Source organism: Schistocerca nitens, chromosome 3 (genome assembly GCF_023898315.1).
Source record: "Schistocerca nitens isolate TAMUIC-IGC-003100 chromosome 3, iqSchNite1.1, whole genome shotgun sequence".
NCBI classification, from domain to species: Eukaryota; Metazoa; Arthropoda; class Insecta; order Orthoptera; family Acrididae; genus Schistocerca; species Schistocerca nitens.
Window position 1 is genome coordinate 142,390,540 of NC_064616.1, and position 13,462 is coordinate 142,404,001.

A 13,462-nucleotide genomic window follows, 5' to 3' on the forward strand; every position below is an offset into this window, starting at 1 on the left:
GAAATAATAACGAACAGCATAAATAAGACTCAAATTTGTAATATACTTAATTAAAAAACAAATATGAGAAAAAATACTGTGAAATTCTAATACCTGGGAAGTGATTGCCTATATACAAGGAAAAATCAAGGGGAAATGGAACTCGACATAATTTTAAATGTCGTGCTATAAGACACAACTAAAATAAAACTGACTATACAATACGTCAAGAAGATATTTAAACAAAATAAGTATGGTTGGTAGCTCATGAGAAGGTGTTCTCACAGGTGGAAGGAGACCATTTCAATTTGGAAATATGACAAATACTACGATATGGAGCCTAGTTTACTTAGTACGCTGCTTTTAACAGCTGTGAGAAAAGATGATCTGAAGATAAATTAAAAACAGTACAAAATCTGAAGTATCGGAAATAATGTCGGTGGTTCAGAAGATTCTTATACGTGCTGCTAAATACGTCACACGAGACTAACAGGCGTGGATCCTCCCGATGGAGTAAGAGATCGCTGCGTGTCTCGCAATGACACAGACGTGGCTTGCAGACGCAGATGTCAGTTGTCGTATATGGTCGTCGCTCATATGGCGACAGAGTAACCTGACATATCCGGCCCAAGACCTGTGGCGTGTTTGTAAACAAACGACTGTCAACCTATGCACGACGCAAGACAGTGACCTCACTCAGTAGGTATGTCCAGTACAACCGTGTGCTATCTTTAGTCTGCTCTAAGGGGCACGATTTAAACTAACTCCTGCAGTTATTATATACTATTATTGTGTGACTTATCTACACGAACGATCGATTATGATACCCAATATTTGGCTAATTACTTTCAGTCTTCAGAAGGTACACAATTAAAATACGCTCTGTATCCTACTCAGCTGGAATTTAATTTTGCGAACATAGTTGCGCTGCAGTGTTTCCGTGTTTTCTTCTTGAGTGCAGTATCAAAGTAATTTCTTTGTACCGTGGAGGGATTTCTAAGCGGAGCATACAAGGATAACGGATGTTTTCAAAATACAGCGTAGTTCAACAGTGACTAATGTCAGATAGACAAAGAAGGGCTACAGTTGTGGATGTTGCACAGGAATAGAAGATAACTCTAGAAATAATGTAGGCAGAATAGGAAGTTTTCAGTCTGAAGCCAAATAATTTGACGTTTCTCTGATCTTTATCTTAAACAACATAAATTCCGCTGCCGATTTCTTGAAAGCTTTTATCAATAGATATCTAATTTTTTAAGGATTAAAGCATACAGTAGCCCACTCACATAGACTAAACACACAAAGGAAAGAAGTTTTCAGAAGTAAAGTAAGGCGAACTGTAGCCAGACTAAATCTCTTTATAGAAAACGCAGTATTCCACGACGTCAAGGAAATAATAAAGAGAATTCGTAATACACATAAATATTCCAAATAAAGCCACAGTCAACTACTGCGCTCAAACACAGCAGTAAGAAACTCAAAAAATTAGATAAATGTAGTACAGTGTGTCAAGGTGTCTACAGCAATTCTTTGAACTATTTGAAAGCGGAAACAGTGCTTAGGTAAGGCTTGAGCACCCAGAAATATCTAGAACATAATTCGGAAACTCTTTATAAAAGATACTTCCTTTCGAGAATTAGCGATGCCTAACAATGTATTCTTTTGAATCAACCTGTTACCTGCTTAAGGAGTAGACTGAAAATTCCCGACTCTCTGTACCCAGATGGGTGTTATCAAAGTCGACAATTAACGTACCTGACACAACGATTTTAAAACTCTCGTTAAAATGAATAGAAGTTTCACATTTCGCAAATGGATTTCCATCCATATGAGCTATAATTTAATTACAAACGTTAAGCTCTAGGGAATGCAACAACCAGATGCATTTGTATTTGATAATACAGTCAATATTTTAATAAATATCCCCATAAACATGGTCTCACAATAATACAGTTCAGCCGGCCGCGGTGGTCTCGCGGTTCTAGGCGCGCAGTCCGGAACCGTGCGACTGCTACGGTCGCAGGTTCGAATCCTGCCTCGGGCATGGATGTGTGTGATGTCCTTAGGTTAGTTAGGTTTAAGTAGTTCTAAGTTCTAGGGGGCTAATGACCACAGCAGTTGAGTCCCATAGTGCTCAGAGCCATTTGAACCAATACAGTTCAGTCTAATTATTTACAAAAAAAAGTGGTAGTTGAATTTTATGAACTTGTCAGATTACTTAAGATCGTCTTTTCACACTAATTATTTCTGATTTAATGGCAAGATACATACACAGAAACATGAACTAGGAATGGGTAGCAGGTCCGCTGGCGTGCTTCCTGGCATATTTGTGGATGATCTAGAACATAAATTCTTCATCATGCATCTTCATACTCTGAAAGGAACGTCGACAAAGTAGGTATTTTATTTTACAGCTGAATGAATGTAATTACCAATTTAGTAGATGAGCTGAATGAAACCATTCAAAGACTATGTTTTCTGTCACATGTGGGAAAGGCTTAATATTTATTGAGAAGTCTATCTGTAGTAACAATAATAAGAACACTTCCTACCTCTGACTAGTGTTGCCATAAACTACGCATCGCGCCGAAACAGAATCAATAAAAAAGAAAACAGAGTATTTTAAGATAACTGAAATCAACATAATTCCTATCCCAATTCATCAATAGGAGAAGAAAATAATAATTTAAATCTGTGGCTTCCAGTGTCGCTTTATACATGAGATAGTGTTGACTGATCTAAATTGAGGCAATTAAGTACACTACAACATACTCAAAGTAAGCAAAAAATTTGAAAGCTTTGCAATAAACCATTTACGAAACTAAATTACATACCTAGGGAATAAACGTACTAATTTGTTATGATTTGCAGAGGAGTGTCTATCTTCATCAATTACCAAACAGCGAAGCAAAGCTTCACAACATTCACAATTAAGGATGGTGGGTTAGTCAAATGTTTATTATAACACTACTCGTCTACTACTCATCCAGTATGGCGCTCAAAGGCTTATGATAGAGAATGGTGCGTGTCATATCATCTGATAACGCCCATACAGACACCATTGTGGTCCAAAAGAAATAGGTCTCAGTCAAAAACGAAGCTATTTCCACCTGTATTTCACAGTATCTGTTGTGCAGATGATGTTGTCTGAGTATTCCATGACTAGACAGTATGTCCATACTAGATGAATATCTTGCGTGAAACACCTTTGGGTACAACCGGTGATCTAGATAACTGCGATATACTGAAACCATCAGCGGTATCTCTTACCTCTGTAAGTAGTGTCAGCTCCACTAATAAACTCCCTTCTACATAATGCAGGTGACGAATTCCAGCAAAACAAACTCTGACTTCATGCTGTGTACTGTATTTTGGATGTTCTTGCATGGCAGCAAATACTGTAATTTTAGCTCACCCCTTCGTCAGACATGACACCAACTGAGTATGAATGGGGTATGGCTTCGTGATGATTTATCATTAGCGGCTAAATACAAGAACTAAAGAACTGTATTCTTTAAAACCGATCTATGCTTCAGACAGCACCTCATCAAAGTATTGAAGACTGCCCTAATATATCGCAGGTAAATGTAGAGTTTATTCCTCAGACAGTTCTTGTCCATTTCCTTCCTACATATTCGTCCAACTCAGCGGGTAGCTGCGAATACATGTACCTATACAATGACCTCAGTTCCACTGCATCAGCCTTTCGGTACGTAATACATATTTTGACCCGTCAAGTTTTCATCCCACTAAAGAATCTACAACTACATCTACATGGATACTCTGCAAATCACATTTAAGTGCCTGGCAGAGGGTTTATCGAACCACCTTCACATATTTCTATTATTCCAATCTCGTATATCGCGCGGGAAGAATGAACACCTATATCTTTCCTTACCAGCTCTGATTTCCCTTATTTTATCTTGGTGATCGTTCCTCCCAATGTAAGTCGGTGTCAACAAAATATTTTCGCATTCGGACGAGAAAGTTGGTGATTCGAATTTGGTGAGAAGATTCCGTCGCAACGAAAAATGCCTTTCTTTTCATGATGTCCTGTATCATTTCTGTGACACTCTCTCCCATATTTCGCGATAATACAAAACGTGCTACCTTTCTTTGAACTTTTTCGATATACTCAGTCAGTCCTATCTGGTAAGGATCTTAAACCGCGCAATAGTATTCTAAACGTGGACGTAGTGTAGGCAGTCTCCCTAGTATGTCTTTTATATTTTCTAAGTGTCCTGCCAATAAAACGCAGCCTTTGGTTAGCCTTCGCCACAACATTTTCTGTGTGTTCCTTCCAATTTAAATTGTTCGTAATTGTAATACCTAGGTATTTAGTTGAATTTACGGCTTTTAGATTAGACTGATTTATCGTGTAACCGGAGTTTAACGTGTTCCTTTTAGCACTCATGTGGATGACCTCAGACTTTTCGTTGTTTCAGGTCAACTGCCACTTTTCGCACCATTCCGATATGTCTTCTAAATCGTTTTGCAGTTTGTTTTGATCTTCTGATGACTTTATTAGTCGATAAACGACAGCGCCATCTGCAAACAACCGAAGACGGCTGCTCATCCTGTCTCCCAAATGGCTCAAATGGCTCTGAGCACTTTGGACTTAACTTCTGAGGTCATCATTCCCCTAGAACTTAGATCTACTTAAACCTAACTAACCTAAGAACATCACACACATCCATGCCCGAGGCAGGATTCGAACCTGCGACCGTAGCAGTCGCGCGGTTCCAGACTGTAGCGCCTAGAACCGCTCGGCCACCCCGGCCGGCACTGTCTTCCAAATCGTTTATATAGATAAGGAACAGCAAAGAGCCTATAACACTACCTTGGGGAATCACTTCCGTTTTACTAGATGACTGTCCGTCAATTACAACGAACTGTGACCTCTCTGACAGGAAATCACAGATCCTGTCACGTAACTGAGACGATATTCCATAAGCACGCAATTTCACTACGAGCCGCTTGTGTCGTACAGTGTCAAAAGCCTTCTGTAAATCCAAAAATACGGAATCGATCTGAAATCCCTTGTCAACAGCACTCAGCACTTCACGTGAATAAAGAGCTAGTTGTGTTTCACAGGAACAATGTTTTCTAAGCCCATGTTGACCGTGTGTCAATAGAACGTTTTCTTCGAGGTAATTCATTATGTTGGAACACAATATACGTTCTAAAATCCTGCTGCATATCGACGTTAACGATATGGTCCTGTAATTTAGTGGATTACTCCTACTACCTTTCTTGAATATTGGTGTGACCTGTGCAACTTTCCAGTCTTTGGGTACGGATATTTCGTCGAGCGAACGGTTGTATATGATTGTTAAGTATAGAGCTAATGCATCAGCACACTCCGAAAGGAACCTAATTGGTATACAATCTGGACCAGAAGATTTGCTTTATTAATTGATTTGAGTTGCTTCACTACTCCGAGGCTATTTACTTCTACGTTACTCATGGTGGCAGCTGTTCTCGATTCGAATTCTGGAATATTTACTTCGTCTTCTTTTGTGAAGGCATTTCGGAAGGTTGTGTTTAGTAACTCTGCTTTGGCAGCACTGTCTTCGATGGTATCTCCATTGCTATCGTGCAGAGAAGGCATTGATTGTTTCTTGCCACTAACATACTTCACATACGACCAGAATCGCTTCGGATTTTCTGCCAGGTTTCGAAACAAAGTTTCGCTGTGGAAGCTGTTATAAGCATCTCGCTTTGAAGTCCGCGCTAAATTTATAGCTACTGTAAATGATCGCCAATTTTGGGGATTTTTGCGTCTGTTTAATTCGGAGTAGGTATTAAAATCCACGGAGAAGAAATAAAAACTTTGAGGTTCGCTGATGACATTGTAATTCTGTCAGAGACAGCAAGGGACTTGGAAGAGCAGTTGAACGGAATGGACAGTGTCTTGAAAGGAGGGTATAAGATGAACATCAACAAAAGCAAAACGAGGATAATGGAATGTGGTCGAATTAAGTCGGGTGATGCTGCGGGAATTACATTAGGAAATGAGACACTTAAAGTAGTAAAGGAGTTTTGCTATTTGGGGAGCAAAATAACTGATGATGGTCGAACTAGAGAGGATATAAAATGTAGACTGGCAATGGCAAGAAGAAAAATTTGTTAACATCGAGTATAGATTTAATTGTCAGGAAGTCGTTTCTTAAAGTATTTGTATGGAGTGTAGCCATGAATGGAAGTGAAACGTGGACGATAAATAGTTTAGACAAGAAGAGAATAGAAGCTTTCGAAATGTGGTGCTACAGAAGAATGTTGAATATTAGATGGGTAGATCACATAACTAATGAGGAGGTATTGAATAGAATTGGGGAGAAGAGGAGCTTGTGGCACAACTTGACTAGAAGAAGGGATCGGTTGGTAGGACATGTTCTGAGACATCGAGGAATCACCAATTTAGTATTGGAGGGCAGCGTGGAGGGTAAAAATCGTAGAGTGAGACCAAGAGATGAATATACTAAGCAGATTCAGAAGGATGTAGGCTGCAGTAGATACTGGGAGATGAAGAAGCTTGCACAGGATAGTGTAGCATGGAGAGCTGCATCAAACCAGTCTCAGGACTGAAGACCACAACAACAACAAATTTGGCATGTTTGTTTCGTTGTTTCTGCAACAGTGTTCTAACCCGTTTTGTGTACCAAGGAGAATCAACTTCGTCGTTTATTAATTTATTTGGTATAAATCTCTCAATTGCTACCGATACTATTTCTTTGAATTTAAGCTACATCTGGTCAACACTTATATTATTAATTTTGAATGAGTGGTGATTGTCTCTCAGGAACGCGTCAAGTGAATTTTTATCTGCTTTTTTGAATAGGTATATTTTTCGCTTATTTTTCGAGGATTTGGGGATTACAGTATTCAATCTTGCTACGTCAACCCTGTGTTCACTAATCCCTGAATCGGTTTTGATGCTCGTTATTAACTCAGGATTATTTGTTGCTAAGAGATCAAGTATGTTTTCACAACCGTTTACTATTCGCGTGGGCTAATGAACTAATTGCTCGAGATAATTTTCAGAGAATGCGTTTAGCACAATTTCGGATGATATTTTATGCACTCGTAGTGACTTGTTTTCCAGTGAGGTAACACTCAAACGTAATCTGTTGTTTCTACTCTCTGGCCGGGACAGCGTCGTGGCGGCGCGCAAGTGCAGGAATCGGCGGTGGGCGTGCTGGCTTCACAATGGGGAGGGCGCGTCAGTCGCAGGCGGCCGCCAAGTGGCCGAGCGCTAATGAGTGTCACTCGCATTAGCAGCCAACTGACACCCGCCTGTTTGGCGCACATGCCGCACTCATTTTTAATCCTTGGGACAAAAGGGTTACCGGCGCTGGCAGGCTTACTTCCCTCAAGTGGACAGTTCTTGAGGCAGTGGCGAGGGCAAATCGAGCGAGATAAATTTGCATAACGCAGGTCTCAATGAAGGGTTCCATCTTCGCGCCACACTCATCAGTCGCAGAGGCGAATCATCATCTCCTCACCCACGACAAGTATACGAAAAGCTCTTTCAATCGAACCTGAAAAACGAACTGTTACAGACATCGGTCCTACGAGATCAAAAAATGGTTCAAATGGTTCTGAGCACTATGGGACATAACATCTATGGTCATCAGTCGCCTAGAACTTAGAACTACTTATACCTCACTAACCTAAGGACATCACACAACATCCAGTCATCACGCGGCAGAGAAAATCCCTGACCCCGCCGGGAATCGAACACGGGCGCGGGAAGCGAGCACGCTACCGCACGACCACGAGCTGCGGACGGTGCTACGAGTTATTAACTACAATTTTATCATGTAACGGAAACATTTCTAGGAACGCTCATAACGCTTGAAGTTGGTGATAACCGCTTGCGTGCAATTCGTCTACGCCAGTTTTTATTTGACCGTATTTCAGCATCTTGTACCCAGTTACCCCATCTACGTGCGGACAGGAGAAGATATTCCCACAGACACTGTCTCTTTCAATGTCTCAATGTATATACAGTCCGCCGTATCTCTCCTCGGTCTAACCAATCTTATAAGAACAGCACAACAAAAACTTTCGTTCCCAGTAAATCAAAGCCACCTTCATTTCGCTCCAACACACGTCAGGCTTATCTCAATCATTTGCTTCACCTATGGAACAATATTCTTTGCAATGTCAGAAACAGACTCCCATCTTCAGCTGTAAAAGAAAGGTAATGACCTATCCTCCCAACTAACAACATGCTTCAGAAGTAATTTTGAGCGCTGTCTTTATCCGAATACAATTTATCATTCTCCCTTGCCAGCCGGTGTGGCCGTGCGGTTCTAAGCGCTTCATTTTGGAACCGCGTGACCGCTACGGTCGCAGGTTCGAATCCTGCTTCGGGCATGGATGTGTGTGATGTCCTTAGGTTAGTTAGGTTTAAGTATGTTCTAAGTTCTAGGGGACTGATGACCTCAGAAGTTACGTCCCATAGTGCTCAGAGCCATTTGAACCATTTTTGAACCATTCTTCCTTCTCACTTTGTATGCAGCTGATATTAGTTAGATCCGATGTAGTTATTTACGTCTGTTGCGTCGCCATTCTTGTACAAACGGTGAATTAACGTACTTTGTTCCACCTTCTGGCATTTTTTTGTTTGTTTGCCTAATTTCTACAATGATTTTCGTGAATTCTTTTACAGTCTGAGCCTTCTGATTTGAAGATTCCTGTTACTAATCCATCTTCTCCTGATGCTGTATTGTTTTTACGTCTTTTCACCTGTTCTGCAATTTGTTCTTAATTTGGATGTAATGAATTTGGTTAGTGTCCTCAGGTTCTTGTAGCGGGACTATTTGTGTTGGCTCTGGACAGTTAAGTAGTTCCTAGAAATAAGTAGCAAGTTCCTTCCAGATTTCCTTATTCAGCTGCTCATTTTTTCTTGAAGCAGAGACTTTCTGGCTGGTATACGTTTCACTGTTTTTTCTCTAATTCTTCCGTGAGAGATGGTTGGATCTTGCTAGCTTTGAGTTTCCTATTTTGTGAACTTCAGATTTTAAATGTTTATTTATTCTTGTCATGTTAGGTCTGAGTTTATGTTTGCATCCTCTCTGACTTGGACGTTCATAATTTCTCTGTGGTTTGAATGAGATATTGCTAATATTTCAATTTCGACTTCACCTACAAATGAGTTCTGTTACCTCCATGCTACCTGTTGGTTTTTAAAGTGTGCTGACATGAGTTTAGTTGAACTATGAAGGATATTCAGCCTTGATCTTCGTCCGTTTTGGTTGCTTCATTTATGTCCTGGGAATTTCACAACTGTTTTCGTATACTTTGTTTCTTTGCCTATCTATAAACTGAAATCGCCTACCAGAATTTGACATGTTTTTTTGAAATATTGATACTGTTTATCCTAGTGTTTCCCATGATCTACGATTGGTTTTGTTTTCAACACTGTTTGGCATTAGTCTGTTGTTTGCAGGCTTCACATTTGTTATGGAGCTGAGTATGTCTTTCTTGAGTGGAAAAGCGACTCCTAAAAGTGGTGTGTTTTTCTGTATCCGTTTCTTTGTTTTGAAAAGTCTGTAGTTTCCAAAATCATTTCATTTTGGTCAGTCAGTCTGGTTTTTGGTGTGCCACTGTCTGCATTCATTGTTCGGTTACGGTTTGTTCCATTTCATGCAACCTACGTGCTCGTAAGAGACAATGTACCGAAAAAGTTTTTAGTGTTCGGGTGAAGGTGACCGGAGGACTTGGACTACCTCTGTTTCATTTCAGTCCATACGGCCCAGAATCCAATAGTCTGGTTATTCTGTTGTTGACTGCAGTGGATTCGTTTCCACCTGGGGTAAAAGTTTCTTTTCTGCTACGCATCATGGTACGTAATTGTCTCAAGTACTCGACCGATGTCCAGTTTTTAGGACTGGTGTGTTAATTCCAGAACAAGAATTAGTGATGCATCTCTGCTTAACAGACACTGACCACTTTGCTGCTTGCAACAAGCTGGAAGCGAAGTAGACGGTTATCACTTTATTATTATCGTTATTCTGTAGTCACTTTGGTAATATAAAAAGCAATAATAATTCCACTAACACATTTTATCAATAAATCATCATTCAGTAACATCAGCTTATGGTCGTAAAATGACCTCCCTGAAATTATTGCACTCTTAATTGAATACTATTGTTATTATTTATGTTATTATGGTTGTATTATTGCCTGATTAATCTCTTAACCCTTTGTTGCCTGACGGTACTTAAAAGTACCAGTAAGTTTTGACTCTCATTATTTACTCGTGGTGCAGTTTCGTGATCTGAGAGCCTGTCGGTACGTAACAGTAACTCTGCTCTACTGTTTCATAGATGTTATTGCGCAATACATAGACCTCTCTGGCGGTCAGAGCTTGAAATTGTTTTTCGCGCGCTGCTGTGAAAACAGAAGATTGTATGTGCTTGTTTCCATGGAGTTGCCTGAATTTGTGCGCAATTTATTGAAACTTCCGTTGTGTTTTCCATTGTACGTACTTACCTTCTTTGTTTTTTTATAATAGTTTGAAGCATTACGTTACAAGTGAATGAGATAAAGTGGAAAATATAAGGCGGACTTAATAGTACCGTCAGGTTGGGCGAACACTTTATTGCAGCAACAATGCGTTACCTCTCACTAGTTGTTCTGTCCACTTTTTCTCACACAGAAATCGGTAAATATATTTGCCTGTGGAACAATTAGAACAAACAGGATAGGTTTGCCAGGCAATTTACCTAAAGAAAAATGTCTAAATCCAATCACAGAGAGTCATCTTTAGACCTAACAGTATTTCAATGGAAGGAAAATAAAGTAGTGTATTTTGCATCAAACTTCCATGGCACTGAACAGAGCGTAGAGACAAGAAAACAGAAAGATGGAACTAGTATGACTATACCATGTCCAGTTATTGTATGTGATTACAATAAAAACATGGGTGGTGTGGATCATGCAGACAGATTACGTTCAACTTATGGTCTTGACAAGCGATCAAAGAAATGGTGGCACCGTCTCTTCTGGGGAGCAATAGAAACTGCTTTTGTCAATGCTTACGTCATTTTCAGTGATTTACATGGGGCACTGCCACTGCTGGAATTCAGGCGTGCTGAGGCACTAGGGCCAATGAATGAACAGCAAGTGCCAAATCTCAAGAAGAGAAACTCTTGTAAAGATGAAATAACTCCCCCAAAGAGAAGGAAGGATAACTTTTCTCTTCCGAAGGATGTACGTCTTGGCAACAGAGGAAACCATTTTGTAGTGTTCAGTTGTAAAAGAGGACGATGCGAAATGAGTGCGAAAAATAAAATTCAGTCGAGACCACATTCACAATGTAGTACATGTAAAGTGTATTTGTGCTGCAATAAGAAAAAGAATTGTTTCCTACAATTTCATGAGGTATCACTAAATATGTGATATGTATATACTGTCAAAAATGTATAGCTAAGTTACTATGTACTGTGAAGTTGCTCTAGAATAAATTTATGCGAAATTTAAAAGAAATTCAGAAACATCATATTTCTGTAAATTAATTTTCAAATGTAAAAATATTTAATATTTATGTGGAATAAAGTACAAGTTATAAAAATTGGAGCATTTTTCTGCGAATGTTGTGATTCTGTCCATGGAGTCTGACGGTACTTCTGAGTACCAGGTGAGAAAAAAGTTGTGAAAAATAAAATAAAATTTTACAAAAAATCCTACCGTCATTTGAGGCCACAATAGCATAAATTCTGCAAAGAAAATGTTAAAAAGTAAATTTTTTCTTATGTCAGGAAACAAAGGGTTAAAACAGTTGCTGATGGCATGACCTGTTAAAATAACATAACTCGTCCGCAAAGGTGATTTCATTATCGCAGAAAGCTGAGTGAGAGAGAGTGATAGAAAGATATAGCGCAAATTCAAGATACAGTTAGTAAGATCCAAGCAAAAACTTCTCTTTTTAAACCCTGAACAAAAAATGGAGGTTAACGAAACCATACAGTTAATTATGTGTTCATTTGACGCTCAACAGAAATGTACATTTATTGGGCTGTCCAGTTTTATTATTTTTCGTCTAAAAGCGTCGATAGTGACAATTATATAAATTTTAATGATAAATAACTGATTATAGTTACTTTACATCGTATTTTTCTCACATTTATGAAGTTTGTGAGGTTTTCGTTAGTATGTAAGAGTTTCCTGCAGACGTCTACAATGTAATCTTTAGACACCAAGTTGGTGAGTTCTCTAGGAGAATATTATATAGTGCGACTACAGCCGACCTGCTGTCACACAACATAATTTGTGCTGATTTTTTCCTTCTTGGCCTCTGTTTCAAAATGAAAACTGCAATAGACCTTACCATAATGAATACCGTTTCCATTAGACTAACACATTTTCTCCATTCTCTTAAGTTGTAAGTGCAGAGTACGTAAATCGCCCAGCCAGTAATATCGGTAATAAAGACATAGAGCAAGAAAGACTAAATTTCATGCTTAAACGTCTCGAGGACATTAAGAAAAATTTCACCTTTCACAAAAAGTACGTACATAAGTATATAAAGGGTGATTCAGCTGTCCCTATCGATGTCATTTCATGCAACCCGAGCTTTTATATCTGCGCGTCAAAAACGACACGCGAGCATTTCATATCCCCTCGCTCGCTGCGCGCAAAGTATCAGTCCTAGATTAAAAAAAATGAACTTAACGTAGTTGAATTTTGTACTGGGACACGTTTTCGCTCGAGGCCGTATTTTTCAAGTTATTCAAGAAAAATGTACAAAAGTGACCTTCAAAGGCACCCTCACTATAACACTCAGCCCCCACCGGTCATGATTTCTGATATGTTTTTTGTAGCACTCCCTCCTAAATTTGCGACTGCAAGAATTGTTTCCCACATTCGACCTTTTCTGGTCTTTGCTGAATAACCCTACTATGCCTCCCACTTACAGATTCTAAAAGTGACTTTTGTGTAAATTTTACCTAACAGTTTTGTGAAATTTAACAGCGTAAAATAAACAATTACATTGTTTTATTCATTAGGCCTTCTGACTGCAAAACTAAGGATTAAGTTTGGGTAGGATTAGGTTATTGCAACGTTTAAGAGAATCTTTTTTTCTGTAGCCTGACGGACAAATTTAATTTAATAACGTTAACGAAATAGCCAACTATGCTGCTGGCGTATGAGCCCAATCAATAAATAGCAAATAGATCGAATGTCCTGAATAGTTCGTCTACTCAGAAGTACCACGAAAAAACTTGCTAGAAATCCTGACTGGAGGGGGATGAGTGGGGGGGGGGGTGGAGGTGCGTCTGAAGGTCACTACGGCACGTTTCTCTTGAATAACTCGAAAACTGTGGCCTGCAACAAAAACGTATCCCAGAACAAAACTTATCAACTCGAACGTTAAATTTCCTGTCTTGTTCATTTTATTCTTTAGTACTAATAGTTTGCGCGTAGCGAGCAAGAGAATATAGAAATAGCGTACGTGGTTCATGAAAGCCAG